Raw genomic sequence first — 23,045 nt, 5'->3', positions numbered from 1 at the left:
TTATAATATTATATGAAGAAGTTACTCTTTCCATTTTGTTTTTAAAGATTTTATTTATTTTGACAGAGAGACACAGTGAGAGAGGGAACACAAGCAGGGAGAGTGGGAGAAGCAGGCTTCTTGCTGAGTAGGGAGCGCAATGCAGGGCTTGATGTGGGGCTCGAACCCAGGATCCTGGGATCATGACCTGAGCTGAAGGCAGACACATAACGACTGAGCCATGCAGGCGCTCACTCTTTCCATTTTGTAGCATCCACCTTTATTGGAACTATAAGATACTACGTAATAAAAGATGAATAATGACTTATTTTGCTATATTTGCTGTCTTATTTTTTAAGATGCCAGTGTAGATTTCACAATGGCATATATAGAATTTAGTCTGATTTTTAGAGTTTTCAGAAAACTGGAAGTGAATTTTCCTTTTGGGTAGAAGTCTGTGTGGATTCCTGGTTCCCCTCCCCAAAACTTCCTTTTTATTCTGCTTTACTCCACATGGATTCTACAGAGTTGACTTAAACTGTTCTGATTCATACAGACATATCCACCCTAGAGAATTTTGACTCTTTTAACATTCTATTCATCACTAACATTCCTGTTTCATTTGGGCTTTTAATTTGGTTGAATTTCAAATTACTATTTATTCTGATAGAAACACTACTAATTACACAAAGCATCTTAATAAAGAGTGGAAACATAATTCAGAGCATCCTTCTTGTGGTATTGTGATACCTAGTAGCTTTAAAATAGGATTAAGACACTTTTTCTTCCCCACAGCTTTTATCCCATGCTATCAAAACTCTTGTAACTTGATGTTCTTCTAACATTGAGCAAACTTAGATTCAAGGGTTTGTGGGGAATTCTCGATCCTTCAGATAGATCTTAAATTTGACCAGTTAGTAAGGTTTAAGCAAGCACATTGACTTGCTGAAGTTTAAAAATAAGTCCCTAGAATTGTGCTAAAAATAGGGTACAAAGTAAAGTAATAAATTTGATTTTCTTAATCCTGATACTCCTCAGAGTTTCTTACTGGATCCTAAGCTTCTGCTTCCTTGTATAAATTTCTATAATATTGAGTTAATTGCCTCGAATCTTCTTCCCTTCCTTGTATCTCCACCCTTTCCTATGTGGTTTTACAGTTTTCTATCAAGAAGTGAAATATTTTCCTTGTCTCTTGATTCTGAGTTCAAGCATGTGACTGGCTTTGGCCAAATGAGATACCAGTAAATGCAATGCAAACAGACACTTGAAGAAGCACTTTAGAGATTGGATTTACTCTCCTATGCTTCAGCCACTGCCATAAAATAGGAGATCCAGACTAGCCTCCTGTTGGTCCCACAATAAGGACAAGAGACACAGGAAGCAGGGTTAAATTGACCCAGCCAAGACCAGCCTGAATTAGTCCGCCCCTAATTACATTCAAACACATGAGTGAATCCAGTGTAGATAAACTGAATTTCACAGGTACATAACAGATGTTTATTATTGTATAATCATTATATCTCATTATTTGCTTCACAGGTATGTAGGTTTCTTTGTTTCGTACTTTTGTTTTTTGGGGGGGGGGTTGCTTGTTTTGGTAAAAGAATGAATTTTTTTTTTAATTTTTTATTTAAAAATTTTTTAAAGATTTTATTTATTCATTTGACAGAGAGCACAAGTTGGCAGAGTGGCAGGCAAAGGGAGAGGGAGTAGCAGGCTCCCTGCTGAGCAGAGAGCCCAATATGGGCCTCTACCCAGAACCCTGGCACATTCTTAACCAACTGAGTCACACAGGCACCTCTTAGAAAATATTTTAAACTATTTTTTTTCAAGAATACTTAACATACAGTGTTGTTAGCTTCAGTTGTACAATATAATGATTCAGTAATTCTATACATTTCTCAGTGCTCATCTAGTTAAGTGTATTCTTAGAACCCATTTTAAAAGCACTAAATTTTACTCTAAGCCACATACCTTTTATATGCATGATGTCATACTTTACAACCTTTTATTTTATGAGTCCTTTGACTGATTTTTATAGATGTAATTGATTTTACTGCTTTTTGCTTTAACCTCTATACTGGTTTTATAAGTGGTTAATCTACCACGTTTATGATGTTTATATTTGTCTGTGAAATTTTTTCCTTTCTAATTTTCTTACTCCTGATTATGGTCTTTTTTTCCAGTCAGAGAATTCCCTTTTACATTTCTTGTAAGTCTGATTTAGTGGTGATGAACTCCTTTAACTTTTGTTTATGTAGGAAACCCTTTACCTCTCCTTCTATTCTAAATGATAGAATAGATACTCTATACTATACTAGATAGAGTATCCTTGGTTACAGGTTTTTTGTTTTTTGTTTTTGTTTTTGTTTTGTTTTTTTTTTTGTATATTATGCTACTGTCTTCTGACCCACAAAGTTTCTGCTGAAAAATCAGCTGATAGCCTTAAGGGGTTTCCTTTATATGTAATTGTTTTCTATTCTCCTGCTGCTTTTAAAATTCTCTATCACTACTTGTTACCATTTTAATTATTATATGTATTGATGTGGATCTCCTCAGGTTGATTTTGTTGGGGGCTCTCTATATCTCCTGGATCTGGATGTCTCCCTTTCCAGATTTACGGAGTTTTTAGCTGTTATTTATTTTTCAGCTGTTATTTCTTCAAATAAATTTTCTGCCCTCTTTGCTCACTTTTATTCTGGGATCCCTGTAATGCAAATGTTATTACACATGATGATGTCTCTAGGTTCCCTTAACCTAGTCTCATTTTTTAAAAAGATTTTATTTATTTATTTGAGAGAGTGTGAATGAGAGAGAGAGCATGAGCAGGAAGGTGGCGTAGAGGGAGGGGGAGAAGCAGATTCCCCGCTGAGCAGGGAGCCTGATGTGGGACTGGATCCCAGGACCCTAGAAGGCAGATGCTTAACCAACTGAGCCACCCAGGCATCCTTTTTTTTTTTTTTTTGATAGAAAGAGAGAGAGAGAGAGAGAAAGAGTGAGTGAGCACCTGTGAGTGTGAATTGGTATGGGAGGATCAGAGGGAGAGAGAGAATCTTAAGCAGGCTCCATGCCCAGCATGGAACCCAATGTAGGGCTCTGTATCTCACAACCCTGAGATCATGACCTGACCCAAAATAAAGAGTTGGATACCTAGCAATGAGCTACCCAGGTGCCCAACCTATTCTCACTTTTTATTATTCTTTCTTCTTTTTACTGTTCAGCTTGGTTGCTGATAGAATCGCCAAATTAAAAACATTTTGAAGACAGAAACTTTGTTTTATTCATTTTGTCTAACACTCAGTCAGGGTTTACTTATTATATATTAGATGGAGGGCTTTATGAATAAAAATCAATTAAATAATTCATCTGTTTTTTTGTTGTTGTTGTTACTCTGAGAGATCATGCTAAATAGAAACAATTGAATACCTCAAAATCTAATAGTAGAGGACCACTTAGTGAATTAACATGTAATTAACCATCCCGTTTCTCTCTTGAATTCTTTCCCAAGAACTTCAGCAGCAGTTTCATGAGCCTCACCCTTGACATCATTAGTGTATAATTCTTAACAGTAAGAACTTGTGCTGAAAAGAATAAGTAGCCATCAATGAACAATTTGCAGACCATAGATGACCATGGAATGGAAAATTTTTTTACACCCCAGCTCAACACGGACAGTAGTATTTGATTTCAAGCCACTTCTAGAGCAAATTGAAGAGTAAGCCATTTTAAATTTCATGTCTTCCTCTTTCTTTCCCAAAATAAATATCCTTTTTCTTTTTCCTATTAAACCCTATTCTTTCTTTCTTTCTTCCATCCTTCCTTTCTTCCTTTCGTTCTTTTTTTTTTTGCAAAGACACCAACACCTTTATTCATGACAACAGGGCAGCATCAAGGCCATCTGTGGAAATAATGGAAACCCTTATGGAGAAGCTTTAAGACTAAGCAAGTCTCCTTTCCAAGTCACCACCTGCAGGCATGTAGGAGGGTCTCCTTGGCCTCCATGCAGGTGCAGAGCTACCCCAGGGTTCAGACATATTTTTGTTGCCTGTGAACATGGCTTGCCTGTCCACTTTGATGAGTCCTTTTTCTGTCCATAACCAGAGGCCACAGCTGACTCTGCTCTCCTTTCCTTGCATTTCCCTCTACACCCCAGAGTTGTGGTGGTAACATTCACGGTCGGGGCCCAGAATATGAGCTTCCTGGATCTTTTGCTTTCCATTTTACAACATTATTAAAACCTATTCTTAAAAATGGATCTAAATGGCAGCTAACTGAGGAAAGGCAGGTAATATTGCCTTTCTTGAAGAGATTTGCATATTGACATTCATTTTTTTTTTTTTAAACTCTTGTAGTAATGCTGAATGGCCACTTTGCCCATCACCTTGAGAAATATTGGGCATATAGTGGTGACCAAAGCAAACATGGTTTCTTCCTTCATGGAGCTCATGATTTGGAGGTGGGCAAGTGGGAAGCGAAAGATATGAACATGAATAGTACATGCTTGACAAGGAGGGGTAAAGGATATGATGGAGTATATGGCAAGGATTGATAACCTAGTCTACAGAGGCAGGAATTCCCCTGGGGAAATGATCGAAGTTGAAGTTGTTCCATAAAGTACAGGAAAATCTTTTCTGGAAAGGGAACTGTTTATACAAGGGTTTTGAGGAGAGATAAATCTGTGCCAGAACTGAAAGTAGTCCAGAATGGCTGGAATCAAAAGAAAGATGGCAAGGTCCTTGATGATGATATTTTGAATAGTGTTCAAAGTTTTGTCAAAATAGTGTCTAAAAATAGTGTTTGGATTATAGGAGATGCTTGTTAAAACAGATTCCTACATTGGAGAAAGTATGTGCTATGGTCTGTGCTATGAAATGTGTAAGCCTGATGATTTACAGACCTGTACCCCTGGGGAAAATAATATATTGTATGTTAATAAAAATGATTTTTAAAAAATGAGAAGGAAAAAAAGAGATTCCTGAGCTTCCCCCTGTTATTACAGGGTCAGAATCTTCAATCAGAGCCTCTGTTCAGCATTTTAAAGGTTCATTCTACAATTCTTATGCCCCTCAAATTTTGAGAACCACTGGCATAAATTAATATAGATCCTAAGGTAGAAAACTTACAGGTATTAATAGTAGCCAAGGAATGTGTTTGTGTGGAAGGCAAAGTATCCTGGAGCTTTTAAAGTAATACCACACAGGCCAGGCTGCTTCGCTTTATATGAGTAAGAGAATTGGGTCATGCCAAGCACTAGTCCTGAGATGTTCTGTTTTAAAAACTTGCATTCAACATAGAAATATCAAATGATTTAAAATAAATTTAATCCTCATTTATATACCATAACAACTCTTGAGAAGTACCTGTAATATAACAATTACATGGATATTCTCTCAGTATACCCTCTACTTAACCAATTTGCTGGACTTACTAACTGTCTGTCCCTTTGCCCTGTGGTACCCAGATACTACTGAAAATAGACTCTAAAAGAATACTTATTACTAAAGTATAGTATAACATAATATATAATGTTCTATTTGTTTCAGGTGTATAACATATTGATTCAGCAATTCTATACATTACTCAGTGCTCACCACTAGTCATGTTCTGTCATCATACAAATTTATTATAACATTATTGACTATATTCCATATGCTGTTTATTTCTCAACTTTGTGACTTACTTATTTTAAAACGAGAGTTTGTCCTTCTTAATGCCTTTCACCTATTTTGCCCATCCCTCACCCACCTCCCTTCTGGAAACCATCAGTTTGTTCTCCACATTTTTTAGTCTATTTCTTTCTGTTTTGTATTTTAGATCCCACATATAAGTGAAATCATGTGGTATTTGTCTTTGTCACTCTGAATTATGTCACTTTGCATACTATCCACTAGTTTCATTCATGCTGTCACAAATGACAAGACTTCACCATTTTTGTGGCTGATTAATATTCCTGTGTGTGTGTGTGTGTCCCACATCTTCTTTATCCATTTACTATAGCTGGATATTTGGGTTGCTTCCATATCCTGACTACTGTAGATAATGCTGTAATAAATACAGGGGTGCATGTATATTTTTTTGAATTAGTGCTTTTGTTTTCTTTAGGTAAGTACCCATTAGTAGAATTATTGGATCATATGATCCAAAATAGACTCATCTTAAGAATAAGCACAGGGGTGCCTGGGCGGCTCAGTGGGTTAAAGCCTCTACCTTCGGCTTAGGTCATGATCTCAGGGTCCTGGGATCGAGCCCTGCATCGGGCTCTCTGCTCAGCAGGGAGCCTGCTTTCCCCTCTCTCTCTCTCTCTGCCTGCCTCTCTGCCTATGATCTCTGCCTGTCAAATAAATAAATAAAATCTTTAAAAAAAAAAAGAATAAGCACATACCACTTTATTCTTAACATGAATCACTTGTGTTTATTCTTAAACCTGTTTATGCCACTTGTTTTTCATTTTCTAACTATAACATTTAATTAAATAGCAAATAAACAATGTAATTGTAAAGAGTTTTTATTTCTGTGAACATTAAATTTAATGCTTTGGAAAGTTTTGAAAATTTCTTTAGCACTGCTATCAGATTAATTACAGGTGAGAAAACAGAAGAGATTGGGGAAAAGTCAAAAAAACTTAGATTTTGCTTTAAATTGTTCATCTATGTCTTTAAGTTCTTTTTTTTTTTTAAGATTATTTATTTATTTATTTATTTGACAGAGAGGGAGAGATTTATTTATTTATTTGACAGAGAGAGGGAGAGGCAGAGAGGCAGGCAGAGATAGAGGAGGAAGCAGGCTCCTGGCTGAGCAGAGAGCCTGATGCGGGGCTCGATCCCAGGACCCCGAGATCATGATGCAAGCTGAAGGCAGAGGCTTAACCCACTGAGCCACCCAGGTGCCCCTGTCTTTAAGTTCTTATTTCACAAATAAACAAAACAAAATATATGAAAAACAAACAAAGTAAAATAGTACTTGTTGAAGATGTTTCTGAATTTGTTTGTGCAAACAATCAACGCTGGGCTCCAGATAGTAGCCCTATACCAAAGAAATAATCTTGGCCCTACATTTGAACTTCAGCAAATGAGTGGGTATATTTCTTAAATTAATATGTTAAGATATATGTGTATGTTTTTTATGACTTTCAAGTAGGTTTTAACCTACTTTCTTTGTTTAAATAAGTAATTATTTAACTTATTTATTTTTTTAGTCTCATGAGTTCCAATATCATCAGTTCAGAAGCCTTTACTCCTACAAAGAAGATGGGGATTCATGCTCTAACAACTTGAAAGGTGGCTACGCTTGTAGGGTGGGTACATGACCAATTCCAGCCCTCTCAGAAAAGAACTGGCACAATATACAGTAGTTTAAATCTTTATAGTCTGAAAAGCAGACTGTACATAGGTTGTATATTATTGTAATTTTTGGTGACAATAGAAAGAGTTTAGTAAAACAGGAGTATTTTTATTTTAATGGAAAATGAATTATTTGCTCCTTTGGTTTTTTTTTCTTACAATGCAAAGCCAGGAGCACATTTACTTCTGTCTGGAGATTCCCTGGATAGCAGATACTTTTGAGAAAGGGTTTCTTGCTCCTTCTTTTTTTGTTTTGTTTTGTTTTGTTTTGTTTTTTCATTTTCTGATTGTAATGGCAGGTTTAGTAAGAACAGGGAAGTTTCAAAACCTGTTCCTTCTACACTTATCTCAGAGAACTTCATTCAGACAAGAAGAGTTTCTTTTCTAAGTCACAACCACACTATAACCCAGGAAAGGACTATCAGCTAGAGATGCTTGGAATTCAAAAATGCCAGTGAGAGTGATATATCCAGGTTCAACTTTTTAGTAAATGCAACTAAAGAATCTTAATGAGTGTGTTGCATAAAGACGAAAGTAGCCTCCACTTTCAAGAGGTGAGAGAGAGGGACTCATAAAGTCTGGGTTTTAATCTCTAGGATTCAGTTACTTCCAGTGGGTTACATTTACTAACTCCTCCTTTTCTCATTTATTTGAAAATAATTTATACGATAAAGGTTACCTCAGGAATCCTTAGAAATGGAACACATGAAGGAATTGTCAAGGACAGCTTATGTTATTCTATCTTTTTGTGGCTTGTCTGGTGGTTATCTTTATGTGCCTCTGTGATCATTTATATGATCTACTCTTAGTTCTCTCATTATGAGAGTCTCTATTAACTGCTACTATTTAAGCAATATATTTATTGGCAATTTTAGATGACAGATGGACATGTGCTCAGATGATGGGTGTGCACATCTGATTTTGGTAAATATCCACAGTAAACAAATAAATGAATGTTCAGAGAATATCTGAAATGCTATATTTAAGTTTCCTCTGCACATTTTGTTTAGCATTACAAATTGACTGTCTAAAAGAATTAGGTAGAAAAAATATATATCAGATCCATGATGCTTTGTGAATAATTGACTAGCCACACAGGTGCGTAAGATTTCAGTTGAGATTTCCTTGTTTTATGAGGAATATGTATTATTAAAAGATGGAGGGGGGTTCCAGGGATTCCTTGTCATTTTTGCAATAACAAAATTTTATGCATAATTTATCATGAGGCTGAAGTTTTCTAAATGCCTTGCCATTGTTGTGATATCATCTATACCACCATTGCCCCAAGAACGGAGAATTTTATAATTTATTCTTGTAGTTAGTGTTATGCTTCAAGCACAATTAGCTCTCTTTTCTTCTGTTCTGGGGATAGGTGCTTCCACAGTGCAACACTCTAGCCATCCTTCAGAGCACTCTGCATTTTCACCTTGAAGCATTTATCACAACTGTAATGATGTGATAACTCATAATGATGCATTTCATGTTTGTCACCCCTACTAAATTATAAACTAAAAGCAGTCAAAGTTCATGGCAGAAGTTTAACTCCTACTGCATCCCCAGCACAAAGTAGGTAATCAACATATTTTTTTAAATTAAACAATGCATAGACAGAAACCTACGCTTTCCTCCACTCATTCTTCTCTTAGATTTTCTAGGGCTCTTGTGCATAGTCGGGTCCCCTGAGGAGGCAGAGGGGACACAGGTAGTAAGCTCCTCTCCCCCCTCCAAACCTCCACTCAGCCCATACTCAAGCCCTCTTCCTTTGGCTCTAGGTATCAGATATCCTACTGCTGTGGACATAAACAGATTGGGACATAATTTATTGAGACTAGTAAAGGCTTTAGTGCACTGCCAAGAAATCACTGCCTTCACACATGGCCAAGGCCATCCTTATACCACTATTCATGTAGAACACATCCAGACCCTTTCATAGAGAAAATATGTGTGGAAAACTATACTATTTCAAGTACATCCTTAACTTCCTGAAGTTGACCTCAGAAAAAAAAATCAGCATTTCATACAATTCTCTTTAGTCCCACTGTCTGAGAAAGAACATAAGATAGTTGGAATACAATTCTAGCAGAGTTTTACATTTTAGGTTTGTCTGTTTTAATAATATTAATGTAATAACTCACCACATACACTACAGTTATAAAATAAATCATTAGAAATATAGAAATACATAACATAGTAAGTCAGTGGGGCGGGGAAGATAGCTAATGCAGAGACTTCAGCGAACAAGATAAAATAGATTTAAAAAAAAAGTGTTGACCACTATTTAAGGAAATGCATGTAAAAATCAGGTTGTAATTATAAAAATAATGTGAAACATTGTGAAGATTAATCAATTCTGATGATGAAATGTGGGACTGAAAGTATCTGAAGATTCAAAAACTAAAGCAGGAAAACTAATAGGAGGTAAATGCTTAATGTTAAATAGTGAGGAAAACCTCACGTTATATTATGGTTTGGTGGTTCAAGTAATATAAAAATAATTTATAAGAGTTGGTAGAGGAGCTATAAAGTAGATGTGGCCAGTTATAATTTTAAAGCCAATCAATAAATATCCATGTCTTTACCTAGACTACCCTACCTTGACTATCGCAATAAGCCTTCAAATGACCCTCCTACTTTCTAAGCTCTCTCACTTGGTTATCAGGCTTCTTTCCTAAATCTGCCATTATATCACTTTCTCCTTCATTTCATAAGGTCCCACTGAATGCTGCCTGTTTACCATGAGGCCTTCTCTGATAACTAGCTGTAAGTGAATATCTCCCTCCTCTAAAATGTCATAAAACTTTACCAGCACCTTTCTTATTTATGACTCTTAGAACTTTCTACTTTGTATTTTAGTGACTAATGCATATTTTTACAACTTCCTCACTAGTCCATAAATTTCTGAGGGTGAAATTTTACTTTTACTGTACGCTCTGCCAAGCGTATTATAATAGCCAGCTCATAGCAGGTGCTCAGTTGATCTGTGTAGACAGTACATGGTTTTCAAGTTTCTGTACATGAGATTCTGGAGAGCATTCACCTTTCCCTTTCCTCCCCTTGTCTGCTTTTCTAAACTTGGCTGGGAGGCCCACTCAAGACAGTTCCTTGTGAAGCTTTCCATCACCCCCAAGTTCAAAGTGGTCTCTTCATTGGCATAATCCCATATATTCAACATCTAACGTGTTTGAGTCACTGCACCAGGCAATTTGATACTCATCATGTGCTACTCATATGGTAGGTTACCATTTTCATGTGTATCAACCTCCCTCGCTCAAGATTATGAACGTTTCAAGAATAGGGATCACATTTTATAAATTTTAGTACTTACTCTCCTTTAGTCTTTATTCTATATTTAGTAGCTACTGTCAGCCCACAGTGGTGTTTCATATCTGCCGCTTCTTTTTTTGTTACTGAAGTATCCTCAGCATTTAGAACACCGCTGGCACATAGTAGGTTCTATGGAAATATTTGTTGCATGTAGTTGAATGAATGAGAAGTAGGAGCTGATTTCTAGTGAGTCTGAGTGAAAGCTTGGCTCTTTTTTTTTTTTTAATACTTTTATTTAATTTATTTGACAGACAGAGATCACAAGTAGGCAGAAAGTCAGGCCGAGAGAGAGGAAGGGAAGCAGGGTCCCTGCCAAGCAGAGAGCCCGATGTGGGGCTGGATCCGAGGACCCTGAGATCATGACCTGAGCCAAAGGCAGAAGCTTTAACCCACTGAGCCACCCAGGTGCCCCAAGTTGACTCTTTTAACAACTGCTTTCAGGAGCTGATTTCTTGACTGTGGGAAATAGAAAGCAGTGTGCACACCTGTGGGCAACAGGCTCACGTGTGTAGACATATCCTTCATGATCCTCATTTCACTTTCTCTTCGGCATACTCCCTTTAGGAGCCACACGTCAGATCGGAGTGGTCTCTACTTGGAAATATTTGATCATTAATTGTGTAGATCAGTTATGCCATTTCCCCCTCAGCCAAATGATTTTTTTTATGGCTCTCCTGAGTCAGTATACCCAGCATGTCCTTCCTCAGCATTTCTTTACTCATGTGATCGCCAAGTTATATTTTAGTCAGTTTGAATCATGACAGATAACTTTGTCTCCTTTCACTCATTATTAATAAGCATATGATAATTCACCAAAGCATGGAGGTGTTGGTTAAGCTAGAGTGCTTTGAGCTCATGTAGCTAAATGCAGTGATACTTACTCATATGAAGGCTTAGTTTAGAACACTGGTCTTCATTTCTCTTTTTGCTGTTGGAGCCATTACCCTATAGGAGCCTTCCTTCCTTTCTTCTGCTACTTGCTGAAGATACAACGGGGAATAAGTCAGAAATGCTTCCAGTCCTAGTGGAATTAAATTTTTAGAGGAGATTACACTTTTGGAGAAGACTGATGTTTACTATTTTTATTACAATTGCTATACATGCATCAAAGAAGTACAGAGAAATATGAGAGCTTACAGAAGTCTATCCTGGTTGTATGGAAAGGGGGCAATGGTGTTAAGGTTGAGTCATGAAGAGCTAGTCAGAATTAAGTGAGGAAAGTAAGAGGAGGAGAGAGAAGGGAAATATTCCAGGAAGAAGGAAGCAAGGGGTTAGTTCCCATGAGTGGTCTCTTCTCCCTGTATACTTCAGCTAACAAGAATGAATATCTTGTTCATTAAATTGTTAAGTTGACTTAAAGAGGTATTTGACTTATGACATAATAAATACCATAACATGTTAATATAAAATTGTATGCATGTATTTGAAAGCCTGCATTTTCTTCCATAAATTAAAAATAAAGCAAAACATGTCAAATCCTGGCCATATGATACGTAGGAAATCTCTTTTTCTTTACCCTAATTTATAGTAATTTGGAGGGGGGCAGGCATCAGCTTAAGTCCTTTTTTTATACATAAGATTATTTCAAAGTCAAGCTAAAGGGAAGACTATTCATTTGCTCTATTAAATTTTCAAGTATTTATTAGCTTCTATCCTCAAGAGAACAGACATTATTAGTCATTTTCATATTGGTGATTTTTTTAACCAACTTTTTTTTTTTAAGATTTTGTTTATTTATTTGACAGACAGAGATCACAAGTAGGCAGAGAGGCAGGCAGAGAGGAGGAAGCAGGTTCCCTGCCGAGCAGAGAGCCCGATGCAGGGCTCCATCCCAGGACCCTGGGATCATGACCTGAGCCGAAGGCAGAGGCTTTAACCCACTGAGCCACCCAGGCGCCCCTTTAATCAACTTTTAAATGGATTTTTTTGAAAAGATTTTCGCAATTTCTAGTTTCTAGATTAATTAATGTTTCATAAATGAATCATAGTACCCTAAATATAATCCTGAAAGCCAGATTAAAGGGCTTTAAAATATAAAAACTGGTAGGGGAAGAAAACTTCACTGTAAGTTAATGAAAAGGATATAATTTAGTTGAAAAAAAACAAATAATGTCAAATTGAGAATTACCATTCTGTTCTACAGTTCATATGGAATGTGACTTTCTAAAGGCTAGAGTTACTGGATTTTTATTCATATTAAGACTTGGGTCCTTTCTAGAGGAGTGAAAATTTTATGTAACTCTTAAAACCATGGAATATATTTTGGAAAAATATATGTCTAATTTTTATTACTACAGCTATTTCTAGTGAAAAATATCCTTTGGTCCGGGAATGAGAAAAAATCATAACTATTATATGTGCACTCTTTTTGCTCATAAAATTAAACAAGTCTAATAGACTAAAATTTATCTAAGTCACAACTATCTCATTAGTGGCATTTTTCTTGCAATAAGATCACAAAGGATATTTTCATCTCTTTCAATTCAGCAGTCAGGTCAAAGTCCCCTAATAGAAGGCTGCATTACTCTGCAGTCTTGCCACTTTTAGTAGCATTTATTTTTAACTTCATTCTGTGTTAAGTGAAACAGAGCAGGTATCGCCCTTTATAGGTGCAGAGGGGAAAATGAGAAACCTTGGTTCTTTTTTCACTCCAGAGAGAACCATCAGACCTAACCCCATCACTTTTCCTTTATGTAGATAAGAGAATGACCATCTTTCAGGAAACATCATGACTTCTTTGCTTAAAAATGTTTCAGAATTTCTTATTACCTATATCAAATGTTCTTAAACTTAAACTTGAGCATCAGATTCACCTGCAGGGCTTATGGAATCATGGATTGCTGGACCTGCCCCAGAGTTTCTGATTCAGTAGGTCTGGGATGGGGCACATACGTGGAGAATCCTGGCCTACAGAATAAAGACTAAAATTCTAATTATGCTCGGCCCATCATAATCTGAAGGTAGCAGAGGTCACTTGGGCTCTGGGATTAAAAACCCTAGGTTCAAAGTTCTGCCACTTACTCACTATGTGACAATGACCAAATTACTTCATCTGTAAAACAGTGCTACTAATTATATTTCTCTCTTAGGGTTGTTATGAATATTATATGAAATGGTACATTGCAATATGCTAAAAAAACAGTGTGCCCTACTATAGTAGGTTCCAGATGAATATGAGCTATTATTATCATCATCATCTTTAATTTTTTCTTGGTTAGATATCTTATTTACAAACATATCAGATTTATTCTAAAGATTTTATTTATTTATTTGACAGAGAGAGATCACAAGTAGACAGAGGCAGGCGGGGGGGGGGGAGCAGGCTCCCTGCTGAGCAGAGAGCCCGATGCGGGACTCGATCCCAGGACCCTGAGATCATGACCTGAGCCGAAGACAGCGGCTTAACCCACTGAGCCACCCAGTGCCCCTATCAGATTTATTCTAAACAATAGTTACAATCATAGCAAATTTCATGTCTTTGAAATATCTTCAGATGTCCAGTTTTCTCAGTATGGTCCCTATCCTTCTTTTATTTTTTTTGTTACTGTTGCTGTTGCTCCACACTGAGGAGAGATTTGAGTGGCAAATGAGAGCTACAACCTTTGGTGAAGTTCTGCATATCAGAGGACTATATCAAGTCATATTGTATAAAAATAGGGACTTCAATTTCTTTTATATTTAGACATGCCATTCTACGATTATTTCAATATCTAAACATGGTAAGGCTAAGAAGAACTTGGAAGCATATGCCAACATAGCGTTTTTACCAGTGTTTTGAGGAGTATGGCTATTTTGTATAACCAACATAGCACAGTAGTTAAAAGCATGGGTACAGAAATACGATATGACTTACTTTCTGATAACTTCAGATCCTTTCCTGAGGCCAGATTCTTTCTCTGTAAAATGAGCATAATAGTGTTACCAAATAGAGTTATTATAATTGAGATAAGGTATGCAAAGCACTTAGTACTCATTTTTAAGGACAGGAGATAGATTTTTAGCTATTCTTTGCTTTATGAAATGGCAATTATGGTTTCCTTCTCGTGTAGATTCGATTGAAAGCTAATAGTGTATATAATTCTGCACTGACTTGATTTTATGAAAGGAGAAAGAATTTCAGCATTTAATTGGGTGGCTGGAGTGGGAATGATGACCAAATAGAGTACAAACCAAGTCAGGAATGTAATGTGTAGGGAATCTCCATTAAATTCCCATTCAGAATTATTCAGGGAATCTCTAAACCATAAAGCATACAGGATCACTCCAGGGTTTAATCAGTGGAGAATTTGGGCTGACTTGTCTTTAACGAACTAGTGTAACATTCTCTAATATTGGTCCCACATTTACCTATGATGCAGGGTGCTGGGCTACTGCTCCAGTCTTGGCACATTTTTCTAGTTAAAGGGCAAAAGCTCTTCACAGGGTTTTCTTCTTGAGAGTGCAGCCTCAAAGGACAGCATGAGTCACAGCTCTTCCATGTACTCAGCAGATACTCACTACATAACTACTGGGCATGTGGTCTGCGCCTGCCTGGAAAGTTACATAGAAGTTGAAATCTCAGTAATGAATAGGAGTTAAGTAGATGAAGATGGGAAAGTCACTTTCTGGGCACTTTCTGGGCTTCTCTGACCCACTTCTCTCCAGGATGTATTAACAGCCTTTCCACACACCATCATCATTGAACTTACCAAATGATACCAAATGATTGCCCATGTCAGTTGTCATCTGCTTCCCCCCACTCCCCACCATTTTAGCTAATAGAACCAAACTGAAGAAATTAAAAAACATTTAAGAATCAGAATGTGTGGATCAGCGTTCACTGACAAACTCATGAACACAGAGTCTTCACAGTATATCATAGCCTAAGTTAATAGAAGTTCTTGATGCTACTCGATGACTTAAGAAGTCAGTGGTATTGACCAGCTGGAATTCTAAATAACCGCATCTCTAAAATACCATTTACTGGAAGTCATGCTTTTTCCTTAATAATAGTCATCTAATAGTCTCAGCAGAGAAGCCTTAACAAATTCTTTAAATTCCAGGAATTAGACCTCTTTTCAGAAGGAAACCTGAAATTGCATGAAAGGGGTCCAGCCACCAACATAATTTCTTAAGATGCTTTTTACATTCTCTTCACTGAAACTTGGCACTAAGTGATATCCCTAGTAGCACAAGTGTATGATTTGAAGAAGAGTCATATGTTCAGCTTCTTGCTTTTCAAGCCCAGGAGAAAACAAGTTGTTTTATCTATTTTGGGTTAGTAAGAGGAACCAAACCAGAAAGGGATTTTAGTCTTCTCTGTCTGTATGTTGTAGTTATGGGGAGTTCCCTCCTTTAGATCACAAAGAGGGCCATTAGAGACAGACCTATTTTGGCCTTTGAGTTAATGTGACTTCTCTTAAAATAAATTAAAATTCTGTTTCAATATGCCTCTTCAAGTCTTCTCCTCCTCCAAGTACATTCTATATACAAACTCAAATGGATTAATATTTTATATCTAATTAAAAATAACTACAAAAATGTGTCATATCATGTCACAGTGGACATATATCAACAATGTCTTTCAGCTTAAACTCTAGGGAAGAAAGATCTCAAATCCTATGCATGAATATTCAGTAAGTCTGTGGGTCATTCAGGTACAAGTTAAGATTCAGAAAGGAGTACACACAAAAATAAGAGAATAAACAAATAAAATGAAATTCTGTGTTACTGACAAAGCCATAGAATGCCTATTCCTTCTAACTATGTATCTATACAGCCTAAACATGTAATTGAAAAAGTGAAAATACAATTCAGTTATTTTACCCACATAATACTGAGCAATATTTAAAATTTTCTCTCCATCAAAGAGACTAAGGTTTCTAGTTATTTAAGTATACGCAATATTGTATTAAGGTTGTATGAGAGAATTATTTCTGTTCTTATAATTAAGATGATTTATTCTCCAAAATTATTTATGAAGGAAATGACCAACGATGCCCAGTGATAATGCAAAAATAACTTATCATTTGTTTGGGGAAAAATATAAATTTCCTAATTGTAGCTTGAAATATATATATAACTTACAAATTTAGAATAGTATTTATTTATTTTTTTTCAGTGTTCCAAAATTCATTGTTTATGCACCACACCCAGTGCTTCATGCAATACGTGCCCTCCACAATAACTACCACTAGGCTCACCCCACCCCTATCCCCCCTCCAAACCCTCAGTTTGTCTCTCAAAGATTTTATTTATTTATTTGTCAGAGAGAGAAAGAGAGCGCACAAACAAGAGGAGTTGCAGGCAGAGGTAGAAGCAGGCTCCCTGCTGAGCAAGCAGCCCGATGCAGGACTTGATCCCAGGACCCTGGGATCATGACCTGAGCTGAAGGCACATGCTTAACAAATGACCCCCCAGGAATCCTGGAATAGCATATGTTTTATGCCTAGAAATGCCATCAAGGAAAGGATATGAGAAGAGTAGATTTCAGATAAATAGAACAAAATTTGTAGAAAATTAACATTCTAAACATTGCAGTCTCAAGGATAACATTGATTAACAAAGCACTACTGAACCTACTTCTTTGTGGTAGACTCATGGAAATAAAGGAAAGGGAGATTTAGTTTTCATGGGCTCTCATCCTGATCTGGACGATAAAGCTGCTTGGCAAAACCTCCTGAAAAAACCAATAGGGCCCCTTTTGGAGGATCTGGAAAGGCCTCCAGAAGAACTTAAAAGAAAAACCCTACTGTCTCCTCCAACTCTGATAACTCTGATGTATATGACATTCTGTATAAATTGACATCCCAACTCAGCTAAAAAGCTATGGTTTTAATAAAAAAAAAAAAGCTTGAATTCTGATTTATTTCACAGGGTAGCAATCCTATCCATGTTTCTAGAATTTGTATAATGAAATGCAGAAATGAATTCAGCCTAAAATTCTGGAATTTGTATAATGAAATACAGAAATAAATGCAGTCTACAAAGCCTAAATTCAAGCCTAACTGAATGCATTTCTATAAAATGAAGATTATATTAAGAGAAGACCAGTGATCTTCATAGAATTTCAAAAAAGTTGACATTCAGTCAACAAAATTATGTCTTTGTTTACTCTTATTCTCATCAGTATGAAATTTTCCAAAGACTGGAATGTCTACAACTGCTTCCCAGACTACAGTTCATTGAAGAACATAAATTGTGGATCATATTCTCTCTTAGAATGCTTCTGCTTTAGTTCAATGGGAATTAATTTAATTCAATTAATTCAAAGATCCTGCATCTGTACAAATTCACTTATGCTCTCAGTATGTGGTTATTGGTTCACTAAAAATGTTAGTTATGAGATAGTTTGTCTGTTAGATGTTTTGTTGTCTTGTACTTGTAAGCATAATGATATAGAATTTCAAAAAGGATGTCAAGTAAAACTATCCTGAGGGATTTAAACAAAGGAACATGTCTAGGGTAGCATCAGAGCTTTGACAACAGCAGTTATATTTGATTTGATTGTAAAAAAAAAGTACATGTTTTAAGTGTTTGAGTAATATCTGTGCCAGAATTGAGTAGGAAATGGCAGAAGCTTAAATTCTTTAATCTACATGAGCTAATGGGTTCTTATTCACACACCAGTTATAAATTAGAAGAAATATTGCCTCTTCAAAATGGACTACTATGTTTATCAGTTTACACAAAAGGAAACTGGAATAGTTTATAGGAGTTTAGAAAAGCAGCTATATACGGAACAAAAAAAAAACAGAAAGAAAATGGTCTATCATCTAACTTAAGAATTATTGTCTAGTTGGTATCAATTTGCATAGTCGCAATATATCAAACAAAGGCCTTCCCCCATAGATTAACATTCAGTGGTCAAGAACTGACAAGATAGAATGTAAACCACAGACAACTGGTCTGCTTTGGGAAATAAGGAGAAGGAGAGATGAGCAAAGGGAGGATACTATTATTAAAAAAAAAATTCTTCTGAAGTGACTGTTTCATTATTAGGCATTATGCCCCTATGCAGGGATTATTATTATTATTTTTATTCTTGTATTTTAATATTTTGAAAGGTATTTGGTTGGCAACATTAATTCCTGAAAACTGTTTACCAAATCTTTTGTTTTGAAAATCATTTTGGTCAAATCATTGTTTAAGTACACTGGCGTTTTCCATCCAACTTTTGGATAGTGGGGGTTCCATGTGGACTGGAGAGGACTGGGGGTGTAACTAGGGCTTCTGGGCAACAGCAGACAATTTCCACAGAGTGAAACAAGTAGCATGGGGGACCGAAAGATTTCAGTGTACCGAAGAAAGGAATTATGCTACTGTTTATGTCAGAATAGGTAGAAAGACAGCCCTGCTATATGCCTTTAATCATTTTAACTGGCAGCAGTCAAAATTTCAATAAAACAAATCTTAAGAATACTGTTCATACAACAGATTCAAGTGACCTTGAATGTTTTTTAAACTCCCAATTTGTCATGGACAAACCTATACTGGGTACATATTCAATGCATTAATCATCAACTGTATAAAATAAGCTACATAATAAAATTAAATTAAATCTCACTTTACCAAAACATTAACATGCTAACAACTTTGTTAAGTCACAGTGTAAAAACGAAATTCATAAAACACTAGAATCACTATACCAAACAATGTAATTGAAGTTAAAACGCTATTTTCAGTGGTTCTTTTAGAGAAAATAACAAGTTGTTTACTTTAATGCAGTGACATTTTATTTTGTGATTAATTTTAAAATAACATTGTAAAAACTACAAACTCATTTTAATTTGACAAGCATTTGGTAATTAATTTTCAAACAATGCTGTGGGAACCCAGAAAGCACTCTTCCTTTGACATGTATTTTATAATTTATTTTAAAACAATGCTGCACAAATCTGTAAAGGCATAATTCATTTGGGAGTTCATTAATTATGCAAATGAGTTGCAATTAACAAATCTGTTCCAAGGATGGCATTTGCATAATAATGAACTTCATGTTTGTGACATTATTTAATAAGATACCTTTGTGCATTTTTAAACAAAACACTCCTGTGAATACTATATGATGAGTTGGGGTTGAAAATGGACATCTACTCAATGAGATTCAAAGCTGTATCCAGAAAAATGTTGTTAAAATAAACAGAATTATATATAATTCAAGTAATAAATATGGATATTCCATTTAAAGCACAGGGGTTTTGATTAATCTCAGCTTCCCTAAATAGCATAACACTTTAATTTACATTTATAAAAACCAATATACGAATAAAGCTAAAGCAAGCTGAATCAAGCAAAACTATAAACTCCTATTTAATATTTCAAGTGAAGGTAGTTCATATACTATACACATGAATCTTAAAATACGTATTTTTCAATAGGAAGGGAAATGTAACATCGAATCAAAGACCCCTCCTTTCTCAGGGCTTATGGCAGGATGGCTACGAAAGTCAGATGATATTCATTTATTCGGTCAGTATCATTTATTAAGCATCCACAGTGGTCAGACTGTCTTCAAGTTAGGGCAGATCAAAAGAAGAATAAGACAGGGCACCTGTGTGGTTCAGTTGGTTAAGCATCTGCTTTTGGCTCAGGTCATGATCCCTGGGTCCTGGGATCGAGTCCCGCATCAGGCTCCCTACTCACTGGGAAGCCTGCTTCTCCCTCTCCCACTCCCCCTGCTTGTGCTCTCTCTCTCTCTCTGTCAAATAAATAAAATCTTGAAGAGGAAGAAGAAGGAGGAGGAGAAGGAGGAGAAGAAGATGAAGAAGAAGAGGAGGAGGAGGAAGAAGATGATGATAATGACATGTCTACCTTCAAGTGTCATGAAACCTAATGAGGGACACAAATATATAAACACCAAAACTCAATGAAAGTTATCTTAGAGAAATGTTAAGTGTTATAGGAGTTCAGATGATAAGAATAAGAAACTCAATTTGGTGGAATTCAGGAAGTTCTTAAAGATAAAAAAGGGACAAAATATTTTGAAGGATGGGAAGAAGTTGACCAGTAGGTAAGAATATCAGAGTATTTGAGAAAAAATAAATGACATACACAGAGTCATGAAATAGTGAATGATGGAGATGTGTTTAAGAAAATGGTAAGAAGGTCACTGTGACTTGTAGCAGAGGATAGGGCTGGGGAATAAGTGCTTTTGGAGCAGGACTGTCAGGAGTCTCAGAGATCTAGTTTAAAATTTTAGAAAGATAATGAGAACACTGTTACAGTAGATGGGCTTGGGAGGGATAGAACAGTGGGCAGTTTTCTCTGCAGCTAATCAGCAGATAGTATCTTGAATGATCTGTGATGCATATTTTGAGTATAGGGTGAGATCAGATGAGTTTGTAAGCCAAGTACTTGCCATTTCAAATCAATGTAACTGTGTCATGACCATAGGATTTTATGATTCTATCATATGTTTTTCCTAAGTACTTGTTCTTTACTTGTGCTTTAAGCCTCTCCAGTCACGTTTCTGTTTGATGCCAAAAATCTCTTAGAAATTACTCCATGGCCCAACTGCACCATCTTTCTGTAGCTAGAGAGTCTTCCAAACCCAGCCTTATCCCCCCTTCACTTACCTAAAGTTTATCCAGACTTCAAAACTATATCCTCATAGCTTGGAAATTTAAGTAAATAAGTAACAATGAGTGACACTGGAGTCCGACCAGTCAGGCAAACTGGTAGTACCTTTAGAATTACTTGGTATTCTTTGCTGAGTTTTATTTCAGAATCTCATGGCAGAAAGAATAGTTGAAAGAAAGAAAAAGGGTGGGAATGCAAGTTGGTGCAGCCACTTTGGGAAACAATGTGGAGATTCCTTAAGAAATTAAAAATAGAGCTTCTCTATGACCCTGCAATTGCACTACTGGGTATTTACCACAAAGATACAGATGTAGTGAAAAGAAGGGCCATATGTACCCCAATGTTCATAGCAGCAATGGCCACAGTCTCCAAACTGTGGAAAGAATGAAGATGCCCTTCAACGGATGAATGGATAAGGAAGATGTGGTCCATATATATTATGGAGTATTATGCCTCCATCAGACAGGATGAATACCCAACTTTTGTATCAACATGGATGGGATTGGAAGAGATTATGCTGAGTGAAATAAGTCTAGCAGAGAGAGTCAATTATCATATGGTTTCACTTATTTTTGGAGCATAAGAAATAACACAGAGGTCATGGGGAGATGGAGAGGAGAAGGGAGTTGGGGGACATTGGAGGGGGAGAACGCTGAAAAACAATCTGAGGGTTTTGGAGGGGCGGAGGGTGGGAGGTTGGGTGAGCCTGGTGGTGGGTATTATGGAGGGCACATATTGCATGGAGCACTGGGTGTGGTGCATAAACAATGACTTCTGGAACACTGAAAAGAAATTTAAAAAATAAATTAAAAATAAAAAGAAAGAAATGTCCTGATACTAAGATTTAACAGCACTACTTTTAACTCAGAGGCAGGTTTTGTTTTTATTTAGTGTAGTTTCTTTTGTTTGTATTTTGTATAAAGATAACCATTTTCTTCAGCTTCAGTTTTTTTAATAAGCTTTTTTTTTCCCCCCCAGCTAAAAAGGAGGTGGACATTTACTGCCTCTTGGTCATTTAGCACCCCTTCTCCACTCTTCTCATTCTTTTCTTTGGAGAATTATCTTTTCCCCATTGTATGCAGTTCTACTGGGGTGCTAAAGCTAGGTACTTTCCCCTTCTGTTTCTTCCACTAGATTACATTAGGCCTTGAGGTTTAAGGCAAATGCTACTTGGAACAAATAAAGTTTAAACAAAGGAGAAGAGTCCAGATGAAGGCTCTATACTGTCAACGGTCATTTCTAATAATGGCCTTGATCTCTGGTAACTAGAAGTAGAGGTTGGAAGCTCCCCCATTTATTTATTTTAGAGAGGGAGAACTGGGAGGAGGGGAAGAGGGAGAGAAAGAATCTTCAGCAGACTCCTCACCCACCAAGGAGCCCATGCAGGGTTCAATCTCACAACCCTGGGATCACACCCTGAGCCAAAACTAAGAGTCACATGCTTAACCGACTGAGCCATCCAGGCACCCCAGAGGTTATAAACCTTTTAGAAGATTACAGAGACACAGAGAAGTCAACTCTCCACCTTGATACCATCTCCCTAACCTAGTTTTGCCCCTACCTTCAGAAGGACTAAACAAACAAGCCTGTGTTGTGGCATCTCAAATCAGGAATTGGTGACTCAGCCAGATAGTAGTGATCCTAATGTCAAAAACAGATATACCTGGGGCGCCTGGGTGGCTCAGTGGTTTAAAGCCTCTGCCTTCAGCTCAGGTCATGATCCCAGGGTCCTGGGATCGAGCCCCGCATCAGGCTCTCTGCTCAGCAGCGAGCCTGCTTCCCTTCCTCTCTCTCTGCCTGCCTCTCTGCCTATTTGTGATTTCTGTCAAATAAATAATAAAT

General features: G+C 36.7%; 1 long non-coding RNA gene across 1 annotated transcript in view; it reads right to left on the bottom strand.

The window, feature by feature from the left end:
- The window catches only part of LOC308340553, a 77,052-nt gene that overhangs the window by 36,692 nt on the left and 17,315 nt on the right, over positions 1-23,045 (bottom strand). Inside the window, exons 3-5 of the long non-coding RNA XR_013966621.1 lie at positions 14,991-15,173; positions 14,497-14,539; positions 11,525-11,664 (exon numbers count right to left, since the gene is read on the bottom strand). This is a non-coding gene — a long non-coding RNA (uncharacterized lncRNA). The remainder of the gene's footprint in view (positions 1-11,524; positions 11,665-14,496; positions 14,540-14,990; positions 15,174-23,045) is intronic.

Source organism: Martes martes, assembly GCF_963455335.1.
Source record: "Martes martes genome assembly, chromosome: 3".
Lineage (NCBI taxonomy): Eukaryota > Metazoa > Chordata > Mammalia > Carnivora > Mustelidae > Martes > Martes martes.
This window is presented reverse-complemented; position numbering and strand designations above follow the sequence as displayed.